Source organism: Dendrobates tinctorius, unplaced genomic scaffold, assembly GCF_039654945.1.
Source record: "Dendrobates tinctorius isolate UK_male_01 unplaced genomic scaffold, ASM3965494v1 ptg000023l, whole genome shotgun sequence".
Lineage (NCBI taxonomy): Eukaryota > Metazoa > Chordata > Amphibia > Anura > Dendrobatidae > Dendrobates > Dendrobates tinctorius.
The window spans coordinates 13,645,901-13,672,307 of NW_027361691.1; positions in this window are offsets into that span (position 1 = coordinate 13,645,901).

The following is a 26,407-nucleotide window of genomic DNA, read 5'->3' on the forward strand; positions in this document are numbered from 1 at the left end:
GGATTATGCACTTGTAACCAGGGGAACCCCAACACCAGTCCCGCAGGCAGGTTGTCCATAACAAAATATGAAATATGTTCCTTGTGCAAGGAACTTACTTTAAGGAGAAACTCTTCTGTACGAACCATAGCGTCATTTTTAACCAGTGGTGTCTTGTCAATGGCAACAATGTGAATAGGAGTCTCCAACCTAACTGTCCCTAACTTACACCTGGATACCAAGTCAGAGTCAATAAAGTTTAATGACGATCCGCAATCCACAAAGGCAGAGGTGAATGTGGAGACACTCCCACAACAAAGTTCCACTTGCAACAAAATTTTTGAAAATGCAGAAAAGGGTACCTGAGAGCCTGGGTGACCTCCACGACAATCACCCGGGCTCAGTCGCTTGTTGGTCAGAGGACAGGAGGGGCAATCCTTTTTCCAATGTCTAGAATCGCCACAGAAAAAACAGCATTTTCCCACGAGTCGTTTTCTTCTTTCTTTCTCTTTGAGGTCGATGGTCTCCAATGTAGGACTGGCTCCCCTTCGTTGGGAGAATAGCGGTGTCTCAATCTGCATCCCTCCCCTCGCCCGTAGCTTGCGATCTATTCGGACGGCCTGTGTCATAGCCTCCTCCAGGGAGTCAGGCGGAGGGTGGAGAGCCAAGGCGTCTTTCAGATGTTCAGACAGGCCTCTACGGAACAAACCACGGAGGGTGGCATCATTCCAGCAGACCTCAGCAGCCCAGCGTCTGAACTCTGAACAAAACCACTCGGCTGAGTGTTTCCCCTGGCACACACTCATCACCATGTCCTCAGCCATACGTATCCGATCAGGCTCATCATAAATAAGCCCCAGGGACTCAAAAAATGCATCCACAGTCATATGCTCAGGGACCGTGGTCAGAAGGGAGAAATCCAAAGCCTGTGGAGCCCCCCTTAACAGAGATATAATGACCCCCACTCTCTGACTTTCACTCACAGACAAGTGTGGCCTTAAGGAAAAAAAAAGCTTACATCCCTCCTTGAAAACTCTGAATTCCCTTTTATCTCCAGAAAAGGTATCTGGCAACTTAACAGGAGACTCTGGGGAAATTAATGTAACATCCCGAGTCCCCGATGAAAACACCCCCTGCACAGTGTCAGCGATCAGCTGCTGAGGCTGAGCCAGGACTCGCTGTTCTCCAAGGAGTTTCTGAGACATCAGAGTTAGGTGTTTAACCTGCTCAGAAAGAGCGTGCATAGGATCCATCACACACACAGGTGAATGGGAGCAGAGAAAAAAAAATGGTAATGGTCAGTTATAATGTCAAGATCCTGACAGCGCCGGCATGCAACCTCTGCTGAGCAGGGACTCACCAGTGATGTATTGGTCCCGGGGACAGTAACAGCTGGAAAGTACAGACGCACAGGACCTGCACGCTGAAGTATTAGCAAGCAGGCACGGGACCTACGGTCATGTGACCACAAGGGGGTGGGGCTTAGCGTCCTGCTTGCTAAGATGGAAGAACACTCAGAGTCAGGCAAACCAGAGATCATACACAATACGGGTGATCGAGGTACAGGAGGGACAAGCAGATGGGAGGTCAGACGAAGCCAAAGGTCATACACAAGAGGGCGGTGCGGTACCAAAGGGACGAGCAGAGAGCAATCGAGTCACAAGCAGAGGGTCATACACGAGAGGTAGCGCAGTACAAGAGGATCAGGCAGAACTCGTAACAGGGACAGAATCGGATCACAACCAAACAAGCAAGCAAGTTATCAGGCACAAGGCACACGTATACAAGAGGTCACTTAACTCAGCCGAGGGCAGGAGTATAACTGACACCGGGCCCAGGTCCAGTGAGCATTAAATAGCCACCCTCTGCCAGAGAGAGGCAGAAACAATTAACCCCCTGTCTGACCAGGACGGGGCAAAGCGAAACTCCATCCTTGATCATGACACTTTGCTTCTACAGTAAGTGGGGATAGTTCTTTGTAATTTTTCAATAAGTAGGGCTGGACCTTTGTCTTTCTACAGGAAGTGTCGGCAGGTCTTTGTTTCTACAGTAAGTACAGGCAGGTCTTTGTATTTTTTCAATAAGTAGGGCTGGACCTTTGTCTTTCTGCAGGAAGTGTTGGCAGGTCTTTGTTTCTACAGTAAGTGGGGGTGGGTTTTTGTATTTTTTCCATAAGTGGGGCCGGACCTTTGTCTTTCTACAGGAAGTGGAGGCAGGTCTTTTTCTTTCTACAAGAAGTGGGGATGGGTCTTTTTTTTTCTACAGGAAGTGTGGGCAGGTCTTTGTTTCTACAGTAAGTACAGGCAAGTCTTTGTATTTTTCCAATAAGTAGGGCTGGACCTTTGTCTTTCTACAGGAAGTGTTGGCAGGTCTTTGTTTCTATAGTAAGTGTGGGTAGGTCTTTGTTGTCATGATCCAGGACGGGGTTTCGCTTTGGCCCGTCCTGGTCTGATTGGGGTTTAATTGTTCCGCCTCTCCCTGGCAGAGGGCGGCTATTTAATGCTCACTGGACCTAGGTCCGGTGTCAGTTATACTACTGCCCTCGGCTGAGTTTTTTGACCTTGTGCATATGTGTGCCTTGTGCCTGATATCTTGCTTGCTTGTTTGGTTTTGATTCGGTTCTGTCCCTGTTACGAGTTTTGCCTGTCCCTCTTGTACTGTGCTACCTCTCGTGTATGACTCTCTGCTTGTGACCCGACTTCTCTCTGCTCGTCCCCTTGGTACCGCGTCGCCCTCTCGTGTATGACCTTTGGCTTTGTCTGACTTCCCGTCTGGTTACCCCTCCTGTACCTCGCTGTCCGTACTGTGAACGACCTCCGTTTTGCCTGACTCTGAGTTTGCTGTCTTCTCTGAAAGCAGGACGCTAGGCCCCGCCCCCTTGCAGTCACATGACCGTAGGTCCCGTGCCGGTTTGCTAAACGTCATCACTAAGGTCCTGTGCACTTATACTTTCTGGCTATTCTGGTTCCCGGGGGTCCCTACAGTGCGGGTGAGTCCCTGCTCAGCGGAGGCTGCACGCCGGCGCTGTCAGGATCTTGATATTATAGCTGACCGATACCATTTTTTTTTCTCTGCTTCCATTCACCTGTGTGTGTGTGATGGATCCTATGCACGCTCTTTCTGAGCAGGTTAAACACCTAACCCAGATGTCTCAGAAACTCCTTTGAGAACGAGTCCTGGCTCAGTCTCAGCAGCTGATCGCTGACACTGTGCAGGGGGCTTTTTCATCGGGGGCTCGGGATATTACATTAGTTTCCCCTGAGTCTCCAGTGAAGTTACCAGATACCTTTTCTGGAAATAAAAAAGAGTTCAGAGTTTTCAAGGAGGGCTGTAAGCTTTTTTTCTCCTTAAGACCACACTCTTCTGGGGATGAAAGTCAGAGAGTGGGGGTCATTATGTCTCTGTTAAGGGGAGCCCTCCAAGCTTGGGTTTTCTCCCTTCCGACCACGGCCCCTGAGCGTATGATGGTAGATGCATTTTTTAAGGCCCTGGGGCATATTTACGTATGATGAGCCTGATCGTATGCGTATGGCTGAGGACATGGTGATGAGTGTGTGCCAGGGAAAGCACTCAGCCAAGTGGTTTTGTACAGAATTCAGATGCTGGGCTGCTGAGGTCTGTTGGAATGATGCCGCCCTCCGGGGTTTGTTCCGTAGAGGCCTGTCTGAATATCTGAAAGATGCCTTGGCTCTCCACCTTCCGCCTGATTCCCTGGAGGAGGCTATGACACTGGCCGTCCGAATGGATCGCCGGCTACGGGCGAGGGGAGTGATGCAAAGTGAAAGACCGTTATTCTCCCAACGAAGGGGACCCAGTCCTATTTTGGAGATCGCGGAGATGGGAACCATCGACCTCAAGTAAAATGAAAGGAGACCACGGCTGTTTTCACTGTGGTGATTCTGGACATTGGAGAAAGGTGTGCCCCTCCCATCCACTAACCAAGCGACTGAGCCCGGGTGATTGTCGTGGAGGTCACCCAGGCTCTCAGGTACCTTTTTCTGCTTTGTTGCAGGTGGAACTTTGTTGTGGGAGTGTCTCCACATCCACTTCTGCCTTCGTGGATTGCGGATCAGCATTGAACTTTATTGACTCTGATTTGGTATCCAGGTGTAAGTTAGGGACAGTTAGGTTGGAGACTCCTATTCACATTGTGGCCATTGACAAAACACCACTGGTAAAAAATGACATTATGTTTCGTACTGAAGAGTTTCTCCTTAAAGTGAGTTCCTTGCACCAGGAACGTATTTCATGTTTTGTGATGGACAACTTGCAAGCGGGACTGGTGTTGGGGTTCCCCTGGTTACAATTGCATAATCCTGTAATTAATTGGGAATGTTGGGACATTGCTAAATGGGGTCCCTATTGTTCTGAGAAATGTCTTGATACTGTGTCTGTGTCGTCCGTGGGTCTGGAGGGTATTCCGGAGAGCCTGATAGACTATACGGATGTTTTCTCCGAAAATGAGGCTGAGGTTTTACCACCACACCGCCCATTTGATTGTGCCATTGACCTGGTTCCAGGTGCTAAATTGCCCAAGGCCCGCTTGTATAACCTTTCGGGTCCAGAACGGGCTGCGATGAAGGAGTATATTTCCGAGAGCCTCCGTAAGGGACACATTCATCCTTCTGTTTCTCCTGTGGCGGTAGGGTTCTTATTTGTAAAGAAAAAAGACGGTGGTTTACGCCCATGCCTCGATTTTCGTGAGTTAAATAAGATAACTGTGAGGAATACGTATCCCCTTCCACTTATTCCTGATTTATACAACCAATTGTCCGGAGCTAAGTGGTTTTCAAAATTAGATCTACGGGGAGCGAATAACCTTATCAGAGTCCGAGACAGAGATGAATGGAAAACCGCTTTTCTCACTACTGAAGGGTTGTTTGAAAATCTGGTCATGTCTTTTGGCTTGACCAATGCTCCAGCGGTCTTCCAAAACTTCATAAATCACGTGTTCTCTGATTTTATTGGACATTTTTTGGTGGTATATTTGGATGATATATTGATCTATTCTCCTGATAAACAGACTCACATTGGTCATGTTCGGGCAGTTCTCCAAAGGCTCCGGGAGAACTGTCTCTTTGCTAAACTGGAAAAATGTTTGTTTTTTGTTCAGGAACTGTCGTTTCTGGGGTTCATCGTGTCTGCTGAAGGGTATCGCATGGATCCTAATAAGGTGCAGGCCATTGTCGAGTGGGTTCAACCTTGTGATTTGAAGGCTCTGCAGCGTTTCCTAGGATTTGCCAATTACTATCGCAAATTTATAAAGGGGTTCTCAAAGGTGGTTAAACCCCTCACAGACATGACTCAAAAGGGAGCCGATATCAAGAATTGGTCAACCGCAGTGGTAGCGGCATTTCAGCTTTTGAAAACATGTTTCATGTCGGCCCCGGTTCTTGTTCAACCGGACCCGTCTGAACCATTTATTGTTGAGGTAGATGCCTCAGAGGTGGGGGTGGGGGTTGTGTTGTCCCAAGGACCTGCCACTTTGACCATTTTAAGACCTTGCGCCTTTTTCTCAAAGAAATTCTCTCCTGTGGAGAGAAACTATGATGTGGGAAATTGAGAACTTCTGGCCGTTAAGTTGGCCTTTGAAGAATGGAGGCAATTTTTGGAGGGGGCTGTCCGTCCTATAGCCATAATTACGGACCACAAAAACCTAGCTTATATTGAGTCAGCTAAGAGGTTGACTCCTAGACAGGCTAGATGGTCACTTTTTTTTTCCCGATTCAACTTCTCGATCACTTTTCGGCCAGGATCTAAAAATGTCAGAGCAGATGCCTTGTCACGCAGTCTAGATCCGGTGTCCCCCCCGGAGCCTCCATCCTCCATTCTTCAGCCTGGGGTGGAGGTGGCAGGTATTTCGAATATGTTGGAAAGAGAGATTTGGGAAGCCCAGTCTCTTGCACCGCCGGCTAAGCCAGTGGACAAACTTTTTGTGCCAGCTCAGCTTCGCCTTAAGGTCCTCCGGGAGTTCCATGACTCAGTTCTGGGTGGACATCCAGGGATCTTGGCTACCCGGAAGGCCACTGCTAGAGTATTCTGGTGGTCTGCTTTAGCCTCTGATGTTGGGGAATATGTGTCTGCTTGTGATGTTTGTGCCCATGCAAAAACCCCCCATAACCGGCCGGGGAATTGGTACCACTGCCAATTCCTGAGAGACCATGGACCCATTTGTCCATGGATTTCATCACCAACCTTCCCCCCTCCAAGGGTATTACCGTCGTCTGGGTTGTGGTGGACAGGTTTAGTAAGCAGGCACATTTTGTACCTTTGGCAGCTCTACCTAATGTGGAAACATTGTCCAGATTGTTTGTTGAGCATGTGGTGCGGTTACATGGGTTAGCCTTGAATGTGGTATCTGATAGAGGAGTGCAATTTGTTTCCAGATTTTGGAGGGCTTTTTGTAAAAGGTTGGGTATTGGTCTGTCCTCTTCATCCGCTTATCATCCAGAGACTAATGGGCAGACCGAGCGGACCAATCAGTCTCTGGAGCAAATTCTGCGTTGCTTGACTCCAGACCGACAAAATGATTGGCGGTCTGTGTTACCGGTGGCTGAGTTTGCATTTACCAACCGTGTTAACCAGTCTACGGGTACATCTCCCTTTTTTTGCAATTATGGGTTTCATCCTCATTTTGGAGAATTTTCCCGTTTGCATTCTGGGTGTCCTGGGGCGGATAAGACGATCCAGCGGTTGGGGGACGTATGGCGAGAGGTCCAGAGTAATATTATGAAGGCCCAGGACAAGTTTAAATTTTTTGCGGACAAAAAATGATCCGCGGGACCGGTGTTGCAGGTTGGGGATAAGGTATGGTTGTCCACCAAGAATATAAGACTCAAGGTCCCCTCTGCGAAGCTTGGACCCAAGTTTATCGGTCCTTATGAAATTACCGAGGCAGTTAACCCGGTGGCTTTTAGGTTGCGTCTCCCGCCATCTCTGCGGATCCCAAATGTTTTTCATAAGGCAATTTTGAAACGTGTGAGGTCCGCTGGGGAGGGATCATCAGCTTCCCCAACACCGGTTTTGGTAGACGGGCAGTCAGAGTACGAGGTGGAATGAATTGTCGACTCCAGGTTGGTCCGTCGTGCCCTTCAATATCTGGTACATTGGAAAGGCTACGGTCCTGAAGAACGCTCGTGGGTTCCTGATCGATCGGTTCATGCGGATCGGTTGGTCCGGGCCTTTCACGCCAAGTACCCTGAGAGACCTGGGGTCCAGTGGCCCCCCATTGAGAGGAGGGTACTGTCATGATCAAGGACGGGGTTTCGCTTTGGCTCATCCTGGTCTAATTGGGGGTTAATTGTTCCGCCTCTCCCTGGCAGAGGGCGGCTATTTAATGCTCACTGGACCTATGTCCGGTGTCAGTTATACTCCTGCCCTCGGCTGAGTTAGTTGACCTTGTGCGTATGTGTGCCTTGTGCCTGATAAATTGCTTGTTTGTTTGGTTTTGATTCAGTTCTGTCCCTGTTACAAGTTCTGCCTGTCCCTCTTGTACTGCGCTACCTCTCGTGTATGACTCTCTGTTTGTGACCCGACTTCTCTCTGCTCGTCCCCTTGGTACCACGTCGCCCTCTTGTGTATGACCTTTGGTTTTGTCTGACCTCCCATCTGGTTACCCCTCCTGTACCTCGCTGTTCATACTGTGAGCGACCTCCGTTTTGCCTGACTCTGAGTTTGCTGTCTTCTCTGAAAGCAGGATGCTAATCCCCGCCCCCTTGCAGTCACATGACCGTAGGTCCCGTGCCGGCTTGCTAAACTTCATCACTAAGGTCCTGTGCACTTATACTTTCTGGCTATTCTGATCCGCGGGGGTCCCTACAGTGCGGGTGAGCCCCTGCTCAGCGGAGGCTGTACGCCGGCGCTGTCAGGATCTTGATATTTGTATTTTTTCAATAAGTGGGGCTGGGCCTTTGTCTTTATACAGGAAGTGGGGGTTTGGTTTTTTCTCACTACAGGAAGTGGGCATGGGCCTTTGTCTTTGTACAAGAATTGTGGGCAGGTCTTTGTTTCTACAGTAAGTGCGGGCGGTTTTGTGTATTATTTCAATAAGTGGGGGTGGGCCTTTGCCTCTCTGCATAAAGTGGGGGTGGGTATTTTCCTTTGATGCTTCTCCTCCTTAAGTCAATCTGCACACAATCATAACATTTTTGGGGAGGCAAGTCATTGGACATTGATAGCCACGGTGCATGCTGGGAAGTGAGGAAAAATAGCTTCCATGTCCAGTTAAAAGAGTATATGGCAAATTACAGAGCATAAGAATTGGATCACTTTTTGACATATTAGCTTAGCGTGTGCAACAATTTTAACTTGTAGAGGATGATGGCAGCAAGACCAAAGTCTTCTCCAGATTTTATGTGAAAGGACAAGTGTGCTTGAACACATGTATGTTTTGTGCAGCGCTTTTCTATTTTGGAAAGTGTGTAGATAGGATTTATCGTATGAATATATGAATTACCTTGTAGACCATGAAGTGTTTGAGTGATATAATGAATGTACAAAACAATGTATGGGGCGATTATTTTCGGCTGCGCGGTCAATGCTCACTCCGTGAGCTCTTACACTTTGCAAACAAGTCTTTGAGAAGTACACAAGCAATATAAATGGCAAACTGCAGAATGAAAGGTAAAACCATTTGTCGAGCACTTGCTTGTGTCAGAGAGCTGTCGGCGGGGCATGTCTCACCAGCGGTGCATTTAAGAAATGGGCGAAAATGGATTTCAGGACAGGCGGTCTATTTGCTAGTCATTATTGTCCATTTGATCACACAGTGGGAATTTCCTTTTTAGAAAATAGATTTTTTTTTTACCAGAGACTTGAAAAAAAGCAGTTTACAATTTCCCAAAGTTTAAGTCTTCTCTTGGCTTTCATATTGCTCCTTAACGCAATCCATTGTACGGAAATTGTAATTTTCAGTCAGTTAAAGGCTGATAACGACGAAATATTTTTTTTTGTATATTGCTTATAGTTGAGCTATTTTGTATGGATGATGTGTAGCTTCACTGATAGTTACATAGTGACATAAGACATCGGTCCAACAAGTCCAGCATTTCTCCACCAGTACTATATTCTTTATCGCTAGATTTTCTATATCCCACAACACCATTTGTTGTAAGAAAAAAACATACAGGTCTTTTATAAATGATGTTATAGTGTCAGCCATTACTACTAGAGTTGAGCGATACCGTCCGATACTTCAAAGTATCGTATCGGATGGTATCGGCCGATCTTTAAAAAAAGTATCGGTATCGCCGATTCCGATACCGGAAGTCCCATTCAAGTCTATGGGACTTCCGGTATCGGAATAAGAAAAACCCTTTCCTGCCCTTGTACAGCCTCTCTGGGGTCTGTACGGGCCTTTCGGGGGGCTGTGCCGGCCTGCCAGGGGGTCTGTGCAGGCTCCGGTGGTCTGTGCCGGCCTGCCGGTGGTCTGTGCAGGCTCCGGGGGGCTGTGCCGGCCTGCCGGGGGGCTGTGCCGGCCTGCCGGGGGGCTGTGCCGGCCTGCCGGGGGGCTGTGCAGGCTCCGGGGGCTGTGCCGGCCTGCCGGGGGGCTGTGCCGGCCTGCCGGGGGGCTGTGCCGGCCTGCCGGTGGTCTGTGCAGGCTCCGGGGGTCTGTGCAGGCATCGTCCGATGGGACTACAAGTCCCATCGGGCGATGCCTGCTACCATGACAGTGATTGACACATTAGCCAATGATGGGACAGTAGTAGTCCCATCATCCGGCTAATGTGTTAAATGTAAAAAAAAAAAAAAAAAATTACATGCTACATACATACAACATGCATACTACATACATGCTACATTCATACTACATACTACATACATGCTACATTCATACTACATAAATACTACATGCAACATACATACTACATATATACTACATGCATGCTACATACATACTGCATGCTACATACATACCACATATATACTACATACATACTACATGCATGCTACATGCATGCTACATGCTACATACATAACACATATATACTACATGCATGCTACATACATACTACATGCTACATACTACATATATACTACATGCATGCTACATACTACATGCTACATACATACTACATATATACTACATGCATGCTACATACATACTGCATGCTACATGCATGCTACATACATACTACATACGTACTACATGCTACATACATACTACATATATACTACATACATACTACATACATACTACATGCATGCTACATGCATGCTACATACATACCACATACATAACACATATATACTACATGCATGCTACATACATACTACATGCTACATACATACCATATACATACTACATGCATGCTACATACATACTACATGCATGCTACATACATACTACATGCTACATACATACTACATATATACTACATGCATGCTACATACATACTACATGCTACATACATACTACATATATACTACATGCATGCTACATACTACATGCTACATACATACTACATATATACTACATGCATGCTACATACATACTACATGCATGCTACATACATACTACATGCTACATACATACCACATACATACTACATATATACTACATGCATGCTACATACATACTGCATGCTACATGCATGCTACATACATACTACATACATACTACATGCTACATACATACCACATATATACTACATACATACAATACATTCATACAATACATACATAGACATACAGTACATATAACATAGAGTAACATACTTACCAATACTTGTCACATTGTTCCCCGAAGCCATTGTCTTTTCCGGAATAAATATTAACATAACAAACCACAAAAATACTCACCCACGATCCGAAGCAGTCCACGAGTGTGTCCCACGACGATCTTGGGTAGAGAACTGCAGCATCAGATGATGCTGCCGTTCTCTACTGGCTGCAGGAATCCAATGACGGAAGGTAGGTATCCTTCCGCACTGGATTCCTCCGCCACTTAAAAAAAAAAAAGTCCCTAGTCTCACTTTATGCCATTGCTGTGTGGGAAATTCCCACGCAGCAATGGCATAAAGTGAGACTAGGGACTTTTTTTTTTTTAAGTGGCGGAGGAATACAGTGCGGAAGGATACCTACCTTCCGTCATTGGATTCCTGCAGCCCGTAGAGAACGGCAGCATCATCTGATGCTGCAGTTCTCTACCCAAGATCGTCGTGGGACACACTCGTGGACTGCTTCGGATCGTGGGTGAGTATTTTTGTGGTTTGTTATGTTAATATTTATTCCGGAAAAGACAATGGCTTCGGGGAACAATGTGACAAGTATTGGTAAGTATGTTACTCTATGTTATATGTACTGTATGTCTATGTATGTATTGTATGAATGTATTGTATGTATGTAGTATATATGTGGTATGTATGTAGCATGTAGTATGTATGTAGTATGTATGTAGCATGCATGTAGCATGTAGTATGTATGTAGCATGCATGTAGTATATATGTAGTATGTATGTAGCATGCATGTAGTATATATGTAGCATGTATGTAGTATGTATGTGGTATGTATGTAGCATGTAGTATGTATGTAGCATGCATGTAGTATATATGTAGTATGTATGTAGCATGTAGTATGTATGTAGTATGTATGTAGTATGTATGTGGTATGTATGTAGCATGTAGTATGTATGTAGCATGCATGTAGTATATATGTAGTATGTATGTAGCATGTAGTATGTATGTAGTATGTATGTAGTATGTATGTGGTATGTATGTAGCATGTAGTATGTATGTAGCATGCATGTAGTATATATGTAGTATGTAGTATGTATGTGGTATGTATGTAGCATGTAGTATGTATGTAGCATGCATGTAGCATGCATGTAGTATGTATGTAGTATGTATGTAGTATGTATGTAGCATGCAGTATGTATGTAGCATGTATGTAGTATATATGTAGTATGTATGTAGCATGCATGTAGTATGTATGTAGCATGTAGTATGTATGTAGCATGCATGTAGTATGTATGTAGCATGTATGTAGTATGTATGTAGTATATATGTAGTATGTATGTAGCATGTAGTATGTATGTAGCATGCATGTAGTATGTATGTAGTATTTTTTTTTTTTTTTTTTTAACATTTAACACATTAGCCGGATGATGGGACTACTACTGTCCCATCATTGGCTAATGTGTCAATCACTGTCATGGTAGCAGGCATCGCCCGATGGGACTTGTAGTCCCATCGGACGATGCTTGCACAGACCCCCGGACATCAGCACAGCCCCCCGGCAGGCCGGCACAGCCCCCCGGCAGGCCGGTACAGACCCCCACAGGGTGCACAGACCACCGGCAGGCCGGCACAGCCCCCCGGCAGGCCGGTACAGACCCCGGGCAGTCCACACAGCCCCCCGGCAGGCCGGCACAGCCCCCCGGCAGGCCGGCAGAGACCCCCGGAAGGCCCGAAATGACGGCGCATCATGATGCGCACACACCGCGCATCATGATGACGTCAGGCCGTCAATCAACTGAACTTCCGATTCCGATGCCGAATTCCAATATTGAAAAAATATCGGAAGTCGGTATCGGAATTCCGATACAGCAAGTATCGGCCGATACCCGATACTTGCGGTATCGGAATGCTCAACACTAATTACTACCTCTTGTGGTCGGCATTCCACAGTCTGACTGCTCTTACTGTAAAGAACCTTTCCTCCACATGTAATGAATGTCCCTTGGTCCTTTGTAAGATTTTTAGAAGGCACATTATTCTAGAAAAATTGCCAAACTTGTTAATAGGATGTGTCTAGTATTGCAATTCAGCAACATTAGGCACAGTCAAACCCCACTTTTTCCAGACCACTGTCGGTGTCCCCCATCTGTCTCCTCATTTTTTTCTACAATGGGTACTGATATGGATTAGCTGCACTGGTAATGTGTCATTCCTGCTGAAGGAGACTTTTTTTTGCTTCCTCTTCTTTTTGGGAAGGCAATCTGTGGTGCCGGTGGCAATGAAGTGACACTGTTAAGTCTACTGATTGGCTGCAGCGTTCATGTGATAACTTCTCCAAGAACAGGAATTAAGGACTAGTTAGGGTTTAAGAGGTAAGATGAAAAAAATAGGTTGACAACCTTTTAAGAAGTCAAACGCAGTAGCACATGACTTTCTAGGACGTAAGGAAGGTTGGCCTACGAGAGGACAAGGTATCTACTTTGGGACCAAGTTCTGACCATTAATTGAACCAATCACGACTTGACACATGTGGTTTGGCAAGAACAACTCTATGTATAGATTACTTGCTCCTATGACCACTCACGGGCAGCTGCACATAAAAGATATCTGATGGAAGTATACGGGGCCAAGAAGATGGGGTGAATTTCAAGATATCCATGTGCCATGAAAAGAAAAGGACATGCCATGTCTTAAAAGGATTGGGACAACAAAGTCCAAGTCTGAATGTCATAAGATGTCTACAACACTGGATGGAACTAATCAGGGAGACCATGGTATTTTTAATATATGGCCCTGTATCTATCCAAAAATGCACATATACAAGGTGAAGTCTTTTCTATGTATATCTTTGTAGAACAGATACAGTTGTTTATTAACGCAGCACTAAGACACAATAGTCTCACACTGTTCTCCATCTAAAGGTCAAAATCCGACACAAATATTTATAATCAGATCGTTGTTTGCAACTATCATAATTAGCATCTTTGTTCATCATGGAAACAGTGCGACTAGTTGGTCATAGGTATCAAATAATGAAGGGAAATAGGGATAATAATAAGTAGTAATGGCTTAAAAAATATCTCAAATGTATGGACAAAAGGAAATTAGTGAGCAAATTGCCCGTTATCACTGACCTTCTGCTTTCTCTCAGTTCGAGTGCTTAAAGAAAAATAGAGCGCAATAAGGGAAAAAAGAGAGAGCGAGAGAGAGAGAAAGAGAGTGAGAGATACAGAAGAAAAGAAAGTGAGAGAGAAAAAGAGAGTGAGAGATACCGAAGAAAAGAAAACAAGAGAGAGACAAAAAACAAAAAGAGAAGTAAAGGAAGGAAGCAAAAAATGAAAGAAGAAATAATGGGATGCAAAAAGCAAAGCAAGGAGGCAAGTAACGAATTAAAGAATTGACAAAAGAAAGGAAGGGAAAGCGTAGAAAAATAAGGTAGTTAAGAAGAAAGTAAAGATAGAATTAGAGAAGGAAGCATGAAATACAAGGAATAGTAAAAAGCAAAATAAAGAAGGTAATTAAGAAAGAAGTAAAATAAAATAACTTAAGAACAAAAAAACAGTAAATTTAGAAATAAAATGGAGAAGGAAGTAAAGATGTAATAAAATAAAGGAAGGAAAAGTAGAAAGGAAGCAAGGAAGAAATTATATGATTACATGATTGCAACTGAGCATCGGAACATGTATAATTATTCAGGCGGGCTGAGCACAATTTATATTTTTAAAATACTTAGAAAAATAAGTATAATTTGCTTTACACTTTACAAATGCTTGCTACTTTGTGTTACTATAATATCACAAAAAAATCCAAATTAAAAAAAAACACATATACATTTCTGGCTGTAACATGAAAATATGTGGCAAAGCTCATGGGCATGAAACTTTTCAAGACACTGTATATGTATAGGGAAAATATGAATGGTAACACCAAAACTTTACCTCCACTCATGGTTAGTGGTTGGGTGAAGCCATTTGTTGTCAAACTACTGTGTTTTCTATTTTTAAATCATAATGACAACCCAAAACATCCAAATGACCCTGATCAAAAGTTCACACACCCTGATGATTTTGTCCTGATAACATGCACAGAAGTTGACACAAATGGGTTTGACTGGGTACTAAAGGTAATATCCTCACCTGTGACCTGTTGCTTGTAATGATTGTGTGTGCATAAAAGCCGAGTGAGTTTCTCGGATCCAGACAGACTCTTGCATGTTTCATTCAGCCACTGAAGTTTCTCGATTGTGAGTCATGGGGAAAGCATAAGAATTGTCGACAGATCTACGGGAAAAGGTAGTTGAACTGTATAAAACAGGAAAGGCATACAAAAAGATATCTAAGAAATTGATAATGCCTGTCAGCAGTGTTCAAACTGTGATTAACAAATGGAAAATCAGGGGCTCTGTAGAAACAAAACCACGGTCAGGTAGACCAACAAATGTTTCATCCACAACTGCCAAAAAATTTTTTCATGATGCAAAGGAAAACCCACAAATAACATCAGCTAAAATACTGGACTCTCTGAAAACTAGCGGTGTGGATGTTTTAAGATGCACAATAAGGAGGCACTTGAAGAAAAATGGACTGCATGGTCTAGTCACTAGAAGAAAGCCATTACTGTGCAAATGCCACAAAGTATCTCACCTACAATATGCAAAACAGCACAGAGACAAGCCTCAAAACTTCTGGAACAAGGTAATTTGGAGTAATGAGACCAAAATTTAAGTTTTTGGCCACAACCATAAATGTTACACTTGGAGAGTGGTCAATAAAGCCTATGATGAAAGAAGCACCGTTCCCACTATAAAGTACGGCGGTGGATCGCTGATGTTTTGGGGATGTGTGAGCTACAAAGGCACAGGAAACTTGGTAAAAGTTGAAGGAAAGATTAATACAGCACATTATCAGCAAATACTGGAGGTAAATTTGCAATCATCAGCCCAGAAGCTGCACATGGGACGACCTCTCATTGGCTACAGCAGAACAAATTGAAGGTTCTGGAGTGGCCATCTCAGTCTCCTGACCTCAATATTATTGAGCCACTCCGAGGAGATCTCAAGCATGCAGTTCATGCTAAACAGCCCAGGAATTTACAGGAACTGGAGGCTTTTTGCCAAGAAGAGTGGGCAGCTTTACCATCTGAGAAAATAAAGAACCTCATCCACAACTACCACAAAAGACTTCAAGCTGTCATTGATGTTAGAGCGGGCAATACAAGGTATTAAGAAATGGGGTACGTGAACTTTGATCAGGGTCATTTGGATGTTTTGTATTGTAATTATGATTTAAAAAGAGAAAACAGAGTAGTTTGACAATAAATGGCCTCACCCAACCACTAACCATGAATGGAGAAAAAGTTTTGTTGTTATCATATATATTCTCTGAAAAAAAGGCCAAGAAAGCAAAAATTCTGCAAGGGTATGTAAACTTTTGAGCACAACTGTATACATATGAATTGAATCATTTTCACCCTGTTCTTCTCCAGAAATGCTACAGTGGCTTTAGTTGTGCATTTTCGATCATTGTATCATTGTCATGTTGGAAAAGTGCACGCCTAGCAAGGACATGGAGTAATGGTAGCACTTTTCCTTTCAATAAAGAGCAGTACATCTGGAGCTTGGATTTGAGATGATTGATCATGCCGGTGGTGCTCAGGTTAAGAATATTTACACCTCGCTTGAGGCTCTGATGGCACAGTATGCAACTGACCTGCCACTTGTCTTCACATGAAGAAGTCCCACACCAGGGAGCTACTTTGAGCTCATTTCCGTGGCATGTTGGTCAGTAGCAGACAACATACTGTTTTTTGGACGGCTGCTGTGCTTTTCCGTTGTGCTGATCACAAAACGGGACCACTTCCTCTTCCTCCAAACTGCACACGTCACTATGACGCCCTTCAATCCATGTGCCCTCCTTGATGGTCGAAACATTACAAAAAGTGTCAGCAGATGGCAACTGTGTTTTTATATCTCCAGAGATATGCTACGGTGGTACACTGACCATGTGCACTGCCCCTCCCATGTAATCATTATGTGACAGAATGAGTGGTTGGGCATCAGTGCACTCAGTCATTGCTATTTCTTGGGCAGGGCTAGGTGGATGGGCCACAGAACCCTAGGCAGCGGACTCATCAAACAGCAAAACAGACTGCTGCATGACTTGTGGCTCAGACGGCTTGGATGATTTGAAAGGGGGTGAGGTAGAAGAACGTTGACTAAGATCCTCATTCTCTGGTACTGGGGCCTTCTAAATAACGCCAAACGTCCTGTTGCCTGTGTAAGATACTAGCAGGAACGCAGGATGCATTGATGGTATGCAGGCAGAGCAAGGGTTACCAGGTTTATTTACAGGGGAATACTCCACGCAGGGATGTAAAGGCTTAAACAATATGTATAGCACCCGCTACGGGTGTCTGGTGCTGCTGTGTCCGGTGCTGCTGCCCGGTGCTGCTGCGGGTGTCTCAGGTGCCCGGCGGTGTTACGGGGATATCCGGCGGTGCTGCTGCGGATGTCTCCGATGCTGCCGGTGCCCAGCGCTGTTACGGGTGTGTCCGGTGCTGCTGCCCGGTGCTGCTGTGGGTGTCTCTGGAGCTGCCGGAGTTCTGCCGACATTTTGTGAAAGGCCAGAGCCCCGACAGTTCCATGGTTTCCTGTGCAGTGGACTCCAGGAAAATGGCCGCCAGGGGCGGCGCATGGGCAGATGGAGATCTCGAGAGATGAGATTTCAGTGACACCCGCAGCAGCACCGGGCAGCAGCACCGGGCAACCCCACAGCTCCAGACACCCCCATAGCACCGCTGGGCACCAGCAGCACTGCCAGACACCTCGTCATCCAAGCCTGTGGTCTGCAGCAACAATATCGGTAAGGTATATATGCATTATAAGATGCACCCCCATTTTCCCCCAAAATTTTGGGGGAAAAAGTGCATCTTATAATCTGAAAAATACGGCACATTTTTCATTTTTTGCCTCTGAGTATAAGGTTTATATGGCACAGAGCAATAGGATTTTTTTGCCACAGAAAACAAGGTTTTTATGCAACAGAGCAATATGATTTTTTTTTTGCCAGAGAACAAGATTTTTATGCAATATAGCAATGGGATTGTTTGCCACAGAGAAAAAGGTTTATATGGCATAGAGCAATAGTATTTTTTGCCTCAGAGCAACAGGCTTTTAGGGCAGGCTCCACAAAGCTGGTATGGCATACAGGAACAGACTTTTCAAGCACAGAGCTTGAGGCTTATATGACATACAACACAGAGCTGATATGGCATAGAAAACCCCACTGACAGTGCACGAGGAACAGAATGGCTGCACAACCCATGACCCGGCCTTTATACCTTCAGGGACACATGGTACACCTGCCAATCACAGCTATACCAGTACTTGGCTTGGCTGTGATGGCTCCGAAAGTGCCCACAGCCTAAAAGTTTGTTGACTGGCTGTGCAGCAGCCTTTCAAAGAGCTTTATTTGCCTGGTGAACCCAAACATTGTGACGGACTTCAGATGAAAAAGTCAGTGTTTGGGTGGCTAAGAGTCCTGCACGAATCATGTACCTTACAGTTCAGGTTCACTCATCACTAGTTGTAAAGTTTACTGTAATATTTTTCAGCTATTGAGAAAACCATTTAGCAGCTGTGCCGTTAATACAGTTTTCACGGCTTGTCCTCGAATGGCTTCTAAAATATTCCATTTTATCCAAAATTTGCAGAAATTGCAGGTCACACAACATTTCTTGCTATGTTTCTTCAATCTTAAAGCAGTAAAATGCCAAACACTAGAAAATCAGTTTGAGTATTTCCACGTAGAAAAGGCGAGAAATAATACACGAGCTATAACATATTACAACAACGAAAGTAGGAGCAAAAGCAATAACAACATTTTGTGATTTCCTCCTGTTGTCGCAACCTCCAGTGAAAACTAAACATGGAGATAAACATGGAGAAAGATATGAAACTTTTTTTGTTAGTGAAGATGACTTTCAGTTGCAATTTATTTCATAAAAACAAAACACATTGACCTTTTTTGATGAGTGAAAAGCAATTTTTCCCATTGAATCACTGACATTTACGGTATGGTAAAAGAAGGAAAATTGATGTAAAGATCTCAGTTAAACTTTTTATCTGTACAAGTTGTACTTGAAGAAGAAAAATGCACAACTATTTCTAAAGTAAAAAGTCCAATATGGTGGTTTCTGGATAGTGGATCAAACATTGGCTGTAATAGGTCACGGCTGTAACTTCCTGAAAACTGATCACTTGAAGCTTATTGTTTCCTATAGACAGATCTTCCAGAATTGGCCGGAGCTGAGCCTCCCCTTCCCCCCCAAGGAGGCATAGGCGGAGGCCAGCATGACGGGGGGGTGGTCGGCTACCAGGGGGAGTACCCTGGAGTTGGGGGAGTATATAGAGGAGGGGTGTGGGTGTCCCCTTCCTCTTTGGATCTGGCCCCCCACAAGAGGAAGTCCCGCCCTCCCTCCCTTTGTGTTCTTGGTGTGCTGTTGGTTATATTTTCTTTTGGGTCATGGTGGTTTTGAGAGGGGGGGGGAGTCCTTGAAGTCGGTAAAAATTGGGTTTGGAGACTCAGTGTCTAGGGTCTCCTTCGTTTAAACAGGTATCTTGGGGGGGATCTGGTGAAAGGTGGTGGGGGAGTTTCCGGCCGAAGTGGCGGATCCCCGAGTAGCTTAGTGGACAAGATATATCGGTGTTGGTGCTCCCGAGTCAGTGGGGTATCGGCTGGGAGCAATCATGAGGGGTTTTTGTCCACAGCAATTTTTGGGGTTATTCACCAAGATCTTGGGGCTTCAAGGACTCCTTCTCAGGTTCATGTTATTGTTAATGTGATTTATGATTCACTGTTTGTGTTTTTGGTGTTTATAATAAAGGCTGCTGTGGCCATAACATTCCAAAAGAAATTTCGAGTCTCCGTGTTCTGTGGTGGGGATTATTGGAGGTGATGCGGGAGGAGGTTTGGTGACAGGGTGAGATTTGTTCCCACGCCTGTCTGGTGGCAACTCGACACGACCAACGTCAAGTCCTTTTGACACTTTTTTTCTCCAAATTTACCAGTTCGATTGTCCACCCTTATATTTCTAATGTGAAAAGTCCAATATGGTGGTTTCTGGATAGTGGGTGAAACATTGGCTCTAATAGGTCACGTTATGTGAACATTTAAGTCCCCTTTAAAAGACAATTTATTTGGATAAATGTTAAAAAACACCTTCCCAGTGAAAAAGATAGCCAATGCCAATAATATACAAAAAAAAACCCTAATCTAGAGTGCTGCACAGCCCTAGGATAAGGCCTCAACTGATACCTTCCTAGCCGTGGAGGTTGGCACCCTATAAGTACAATATTGGCACCCCCACTCAACGAAGGCTATCCCTCGCTCCCCTATCGATCCCTGGTACAATAGAGAGGAAAATAATATTCAAATAGTGCAGGGATGAAAGGATCAGAATGCCTTAGAGCTAGTGCAGATACCCAGAAAATACAACAGTTAAAAATGATACCCACATCATGAAAACATGTGACCCAAGATATGCTGCCAAAGCATGATCACAGCCAATCCCAATAGGGGAGAATGTGCACTTGAATAAACCAAATAACATATGGGTAGTCACTTATCATGTCTGTGGAGAATCTTGCTTCGCGCACACGCAGTATGCTTTGCCCAACTGCGTGCAAAACCTAAAAACATTACTGCGCATGCGCCGGTACACTATGTCCCGGAACACAGTGAAAGATTGCTTTGCGCACACATGAACTATGGAGTTGAACTTCTCAATACCAGCAAAGATTGCGAACGGGGGGCCACGGATGGGGTGGAGAAAGAAGAAGAAACACCGCCCATCGAACCAGACACAGGCCATTTACATAGGCCGCCAACTTCAAGTGACAGTTTCCCTTTAATAACTGGCACTGCTGCCAGCACTCAGATCGGAGCCGCATAGCAACACATGGAGCCACAGGCTTAGCTCCTGAGTGCCGGCGGCAGCGCTGGGTATTAACATGCGAGATTCGGCCGTATTCCTCGCATGTGTGATCCCGGCCTTTTCGTTCTGTACAGAAAGTCTAGAAGCAAAATCCTCTCAAAACTAGTTTTAATTTAAAATGTTAAATTGTAATGAGAAAAAAAGTATTAGGTAAAATGTGTTTAGTAAAATAGCAGCCCCTGAGACAGGAATGGCTATTAGAAATAATTATAAGAAGGACCATTCTGGCGGTTATAACGTCTTGAGCTTATGTCGTATTACAACTGCATTATTTCACTGATTATACTAACAAAAGAAAACTTTTTGTATTAATTAGCAGTGGAAATATCTGAACTTCTAAAAGATCATTTCAGACAAGAAGACCCCTGACCTCATTTACCATTCATCTCATTATTATTCTTATACAAATATTATCAAATTAATTTATGAAAGTCGTCTCGTTGTTGGAATAGGAATATAATTTACTAGGTAACTGCAGAGCCACTCTACTAAATTATCACATGGCAGCTTAAAGGGGTTGTCCACTTTATCTTTATTTTTATGAATCCACTAGCTGAAGAGACCGGCGTTGCCTGGGCATAGTAACCAACTGGGGTTAGTTATAACAAATTATAATGATTATATTGCACATAAAAACCGTGCATCAAATCCTATCCTGTGTGATACTGACTGCTGAGCCGTGTATCTAATCCTATTCTGTGTGATACTGTGTGCTGAGCTGCGTATCTAATCCTATCCTGTGTGATACTGACTGCTGAGCCGTGTATCTAATCCTATCTTGTGTGATACTGACTGCTGAGCCTTGCGTCTAATCCTCTCCTGTGTGATACTGACTGGTGAGCCTTGCGTCTAATCCTCTCCTGTGTGATACTGACTGCTGAGCCGTGTATCTAATCTTATCCTGTGTGATACCGTTTGCTGAGCTGTGCATCTAATCCTATCCTGTGTGATACTGTCTGCTGAGCTGTGTATCTAATCCTATCCTGTGTGATACTGACTGCTGAGCCATGTATATAATCCTATCCTGTGTGATACTGACTGCTGAGCCATGTATCTAATCCTATCCTGTGTGATACTGGGCTCCCCCTGCAGTCTGTGTCAGAGGGTGGTCTGTGTTGACACGGTAATAAATTGTGTTATTTCCAGCTTTGCAGAAGGACGATAACACCATAGAAATGATAAGAATATTAGGCCTCAGTTACCACAACTGTCTACAAAGACAACTGTTGTTGATAGCAACCAATCACAGCTCATTTTTCATCTTTTAAACAGCTCTGGGACAGCGTGGCAAGTTTTGAGTGGCGATTTTGTGTTTCGACTTTTACGTGGCGAGGTTGGTGTATGTGTGGTGAAATGTGTGCTGAGGGTGGTATATGTTTTGAAGCACGTGGTAGTGTGTGGCGCATTTTGTGTGTGTGTTCATATCCCCGTGTGTGGTGAGTATCCCATGTCAGGGCCCCACCTTAGCAACTGTACGGTATATAGTTTTTGGCACCATCGCTCTCATTCTATAAGTCCCCCTTGTTCACATCGGGCAGCTGTCAATTTGCCTCCAACACTTTTCTTTTCACTTTTTCCCCAGTATGTAGATAGGGGCAAAATTGTTTGGTGAATTGGAATGCGCGGGGTTAAAATTTTGCCTCACAACATAGCCTATGACGCTCTCAGGGTCCAGACGTGTGACTCTGCCAAATTTTGTGGCTGTAGCTGCGACGGTGCGGATGCCAATCCCCGACATACACACATACATACACACCCACATTGAGCTTTATATATTAGATTATGGACATGATTTTGTGGCACTTACTAATATCTAAGAATTAAAGGTTCCCTATTCTGGACTTGATTTTACAGCCTTCTTGCAGACCTATATGTTTCCATAAAAAATAGAAAAGGAAGTCAACTCACCCACTTGAAGATCCAAAGCCCGGAGACCTGTATTGCCTTAGGGAAAATGCAATCAGGTAGAAAAAAATACAGCATCCAGAAAGTCCATAAAACCATTAACTTTATTAGATCCATATAAAAAGAATATGTTAAAAATGACACTATCACGTCATGAGACTCATGCCATCACAACATGCGCTATGATGGCAGAGGTCGACTAAGCATAGAATCCGCAGAACAGAGTGAAGATGGAGAAAGAGGCTATCACAGAAGGTCAGGGGTGGGATTCAAATTTTTAACAACAGGTTCTGTGTTTGTGTGTAGGAAAGCCACACCCATTTTTAAAACCATACCCATTTTTAAAGCCACACCCATTTACACACACCTTTTCCTCAAACATATACAAGTAGGAGCGCAGTCAAACAGTTATAATAATAACATAATAAGTGAGTACACTATATACTAAGGGACTGTGTTAGACATAATAAGAGATAATGTCTTCCTCCACCTCCCCCTGTTCCTAAGGCCAATATAAGTCCCCCTTCCTCCCATCCCAATCCCCCACACCACTCATTGTCCTCCTCCCCTCGCATCCCATTATTGTCCTCTTCCCCACCCCATCATTTCCCTCTTCACCACCTCCATCATTTTCTTCTCCCCCACCACTATCTTTACTTTCTCCACCACCACTCCCATCATTGCCCATTCCACCACCTTCATCATTTCCTCCTCCTCCACCACCCCTATTATTGTCCTTTCCACCACCACCATCATTGCATTCTCCCCCAGCACCCCATCATCATTTCTTTTTCCCCCACTACCCCATCATTTCCCTCTCCATTACCCCATCACTGCCTTCTCCATCACCCCATCATGGCCTTCTCCATCACCCCCATCATGACTTTCTTACAATCACCCCATCATGGCCTTCATCCATCATCCCATCATTGCCTTCTCCCCATCACTCCCATAATTGCCTTATCACCATCACTCCCATCATTGCCTTATTACCATCACTCCCATCATTGCCTTATCACCATCACTCCCATCATTGCCTTCTCCCCATTACCCCTATTATTACCTTCTCCACATCACCCCGATCATTGCCTTCTCCATCACCCCATCATGGCCTTCTCTATCACCCCCATCATGGCCTTCTCTTTCACCCCCATCATGGCCTTCTCCCCATCATGGCCTTCTCCCCATCACCCCCATCATGGCCTGCTCCCCATCACCCCATCACGGCCTTCTCCCATCACCCTATCATGGCCTTCTCTACCCATCACCCCATCATTGCCTTCTCCCCATCACCCCCATCATGGCCCTCACTCCCCATCACGGCCTTCTCCCCATGTACCCATCATATCATTGCCTTCTCCTCCAGGGCCATGCTCCACCTACACACACATACACACATACATACACACACAGAGACACACACACAGCAGCACCTCTCACCTGTCCGCAGCATCGATCACGCTTCCTCGCTCTGGCACAGCAGCAGCCGCTAAATGATGACGTCTGTGTCAGAGACAGGAAGCGCGGGCGGCGGGCAGGAAGCAGGATGAATCCTTGCAGCTCTGCTATTTTCTCTTGCAAGCAGCAGAGCTACTTGGATCACAAACCAGAACCCAGAACCTCCAGGGGCCCTGCAGGGCGGCTAATGATGAGGGCAATCTGGCCAGTTTCTCTGGGCCCGAGGCTCCGGGGGCCCCTGGCCAGATTGCCCTCATGTGCAGCAGGCAGGAAGTGATCCAAGTTGCTCCGCTGTACTAAAAAACAAACACGGAGGGCACCATCAAATAGAAATACTTATCAGATGGGATCCAACCACAGTATGTCTTAGAATCAACAGACATCACAAACCAGAGGCAAAGAAGACATACATACAAAGCAGGAATCACCATAAAAAATTACAATTTTTATTTCAAAGGCAATACAGAACACCAAAAAGCAGAAGAATATAAAACCATTTAAAATATACAGAGCTTTTAACCAATATCTGTATAAATGAGAGCAGCAACATACCCTATAGGTAATCCACTAGATGTTCATAAATCCCATGTGCAGCATGTCTACAAAGCAGATATAGATAATACATAACAGCCTTATGATAAGGTGTTGGGTCGGTTCCGAATTATAGATTGTACTAAAATATATGATATTTAGGAAGACATTAATAATAACTGAATAGTGCATCCATGTATGCTGCAACAAAAAATGGTGTGTACAAAAACCAAAACAGGATTCACACCCAAGCACTATGGGGATTTATGGCACCAAATATCAGTCAAAAAAGGATAGAGGCTAGTGCACCAGCCAACATCCTATATATGAGGGTGAAAAAAATATATATAAAGTGCAGAGGATTACAAGATTGAAAAAAATAACCAAAGAATAAAGCACCCTCTCCTCATATACTTTACCACCCCAAACGCCCGGCTGAAGTAACACATGCTTCACAGATTATAGATTGCCATTAAACAAAGATCAACGTGGAGGGCGAAGGTACGGCTCCCATAACCCGACGCGTATCGTCACTGTTGTGACTTCATCAGGGGTAGGAAAAAAGTGACGGTGTAAGTACAGCCCTCACCGCATGGAGAACACGCACAACCCCGGCGTGTGACCGCTGAATCGGAAGTCACAAGAGCGCATGTGCAAGATCAGTATCATAGAGACCATAGATGCTAAATAGTTATTATCAGAGCGCGTGTCAGAGAACGATGTCATGAATACCCCGAACATTTACTTCCGCGTCTGCGCAGTAGAATATGGAAGGTCCTGTCCCTACGTTCAGTACAGTCACATGACCTTTTCAAAAAGGTCCTTTTACCAATATTACGCGGTGCCATACAAATAAGTATAATTACCAGCTACACCAATAGTTGCAGATATAATTTAGACTTGTAGACGCATGCAGATATACAATATAGGCGCCACATAGAATAAATATGAAAAAACAATACAATTTCATGTGGTATCCGTATATAATCAATGTGTTTCCAAGGGGAACATTCCAGTATATTAGAACCATAAAGCTGAGGTCCCAATGATAATGTTTATAGAATACCCATATTTCACTATATAACCGAAAAGACAAATACAATCAGATGTCAATAAGTATATCAATATCTTGAGGATGCAGCAAGTAGTATAGATGGTGTAAAAAGACCTTAACCAACGACTATTATGGGCAGCAGGCATTCTTAATATCTCTAATTCCATATGGAGAAAAGTATGCACACAATGTAAAGATGTTAAAACAATATTCAGCATATATGTTCCCATATTGCTGATCAAAGAAAAAGAAAATGAAAACGTGAAAACTGAGTTGTCATAAATGTGGTCAGATAGAACGGAGTACAAGCTCCCCCCCTTTTTTTTTGTTTTTTTTGCAAATCATACAGTTAAAAAAACTGTATGGAAAAATATATATACACACCCCAACACCCTGTTATCAATACGAACTTGATGCAGATCTTCAAGCGTGCTGGTAATACATAAGGGTCTGCAGAGACATTCAAATAGACATACACATAGAGCCAAAGACAAGTTGGCATCTCGATGCTGATACCATCCAAACCAACCACATGGTATAAGGGGTCGGAAAGAGACCCTGTATCCATCCCATAAATAAAAGGAGAATTATCCCCAGAAAGTGCAACTTCCTGTGCAGGGAAAAAAAAAATGGCGAAAGGACTGTATTTGGTGCCATTCAACCCGAAAGAAGGCGGAATAAATAGAGTGAGCCGCACCTCCAACCTGTTTGGCCGGCACATATCACAGATGGAAACTACAAAAGATAACACCTATCATAATCTCAATCCAAAATATATATTGGTCAATCTAGAATATACCAAGAACCCATT